We start from the raw sequence: 756 nt of genomic DNA on the forward strand, positions 1-756 counted from the left end.
TACCTTATTAGATATGGTACGGTCCATGAGTGCTTCACAAATCTTCCAATTTCCTTCTGGGGACATGCCCTAGAAACTGCTGCATTAGTATTAAATAGAGTACCATCTAAGTCTGTATCTAGACTCCATATGAGATATGGAAAGGAAAGAAACCTAATCTTAAGTATCTTAAGATATGGGTTGTCATGCTTATGTCAAAGAAATTTTGGACATAAGCTAAGTGCTAGATCGGACAAATGTATATTGTAGGTTATCCTAAAGACAGTTTAGGATATATCTTCTATAATCCTACCGAACAAAAGGTATTTGTTGCTAGGCATGCCCACTTTCGTTGGAAAAAGAGTTTTTTTTTAGAAAGGGCAAGATAGAAGAATTGAACTTGATGAAGTTCAAGACCTACAAGGTGAGACACCATAATAATCCTCAACCAGATGTACCCATGGAAGAGGTACAACCACTACACACTTACTCCTTTTCGAAGGTCAGAAGAGTGCGAAATGCACCTGAGAGGTATGGATTTATCATTGAGAATGATGAAGCCCACATCGTTGATAACGATGACCCTCTGACCTATTCGGAAGCTGTCAAGAGTAGGGACTCTGACAAAATGGGTTGGACGCCATGAAATCCGAGATAGATTCTATATATACAAACCAAGTGTGGACTTTGTTGATGCACCTGAGGGAGTGATTCCAATAGGGTGCAAATGGGTATACAAGAAGAAGATAGGAGCTGATGGCCAAGTAGAAACCTACA

Source organism: Phoenix dactylifera, unplaced genomic scaffold, assembly GCF_009389715.1.
Source record: "Phoenix dactylifera cultivar Barhee BC4 unplaced genomic scaffold, palm_55x_up_171113_PBpolish2nd_filt_p 000377F, whole genome shotgun sequence".
Lineage (NCBI taxonomy): Eukaryota > Viridiplantae > Streptophyta > Magnoliopsida > Arecales > Arecaceae > Phoenix > Phoenix dactylifera.